Source organism: Acyrthosiphon pisum, chromosome A2 (assembly GCF_005508785.2).
Source record: "Acyrthosiphon pisum isolate AL4f chromosome A2, pea_aphid_22Mar2018_4r6ur, whole genome shotgun sequence".
NCBI classification, from domain to species: Eukaryota; Metazoa; Arthropoda; class Insecta; order Hemiptera; family Aphididae; genus Acyrthosiphon; species Acyrthosiphon pisum.
In genome coordinates, this window is record NC_042495.1 from 6,168,296 (window position 1) to 6,169,401 (window position 1,106).

General features: G+C 24.0%; 1 protein-coding gene across 1 annotated transcript in view; it reads left to right on the forward strand.

Moving 5' to 3' along the window:
• Nucleotides 1–1,106, forward strand: part of LOC100569698 (protein split ends-like) — a 10,953-nt gene that overhangs the window by 4,722 nt on the left and 5,125 nt on the right. The gene's annotated exons all lie outside the window — the stretch shown is intronic.

Genomic DNA, 1,106 nt, shown 5'->3' on the forward strand with positions numbered 1-1,106 from the left:
ACCCGAGTAAAAAAAAGAAGTAAAGGTAAAAAAAATCGTTCCTAAATATTTTTAATATTTTTAAAATTTTTAAAATACAATTGTTTGTAACAACGTAACAACGTAACCTTGTATTAATAATTGTTCATGCATTTTGAGTTTTGACCTAAAATTAATTTTTACATTTATAGAAATAAAACCGTAGCGCGCTACTCCCGACTATAATATATTATATTAATTTTCCTCTAGAGGGAAATCTTTAGATCATAAATATGTTTTTGTTAATAAGTAACCATGACAACGAATACCTTAAGAAAAATCGTAAATAAAAACGTATCCAGCTCAAAATATCTGTTTAAAAAAAACACACACATCATTATAAAATACGTTCAGAATCTAATAATTTTTCATTATTTTACAATAATATTATTAAGAAATTCGTTTTAAAAACACTGTAACTCACACGTTCACACGGTGACACTAATGAGTAGAGCCCGGATTTATATGCATTTAAAAAGTGTCAAATATGATGCAAATATGCAAGGAAAAAGTGGCTCAATATACAATTATATGCCATATTATGTTAAACATTATGAAACGTTATTTTTTTTAAAAAAAAAAAACAAATTTTTACACCAAGGAAAGTAGTACCTACTAGATATTCTATCATAAACAAAAGAATATTTAAATGGTTAAACATTTAATACTTTAAAAACCAAAATGCAATATTTTATAATCGTCATTTTTTCATATTTTAAATTGCTCAAATGTCTACAACACTCAGAAAACTTATAAAAAGAATAAAAAAAAATAAAATAAAATCATCTATAAATATTATTCGTTCTAAAAAAAAATTGTAAAATTGAGTTACTGCCTTATTCGTTACGAACATCGAAGTAACAACATATTATGTCGAAATGCAGGTGTATGTGAATTATTGTTGTTAATATAATATTATCCATACGTGCTCCGATATCATGCAGTGTTTCAAAAATGACAATATTTTAAGAATATTCTTGTAAAAGACCCTGTCAACGGTTTTTTTAATATAACTAAAATATAATTATTTTAAATAAAATAGGCAATTTATTAAAAACCCATTAAATATGCATATTATATGCACTTAT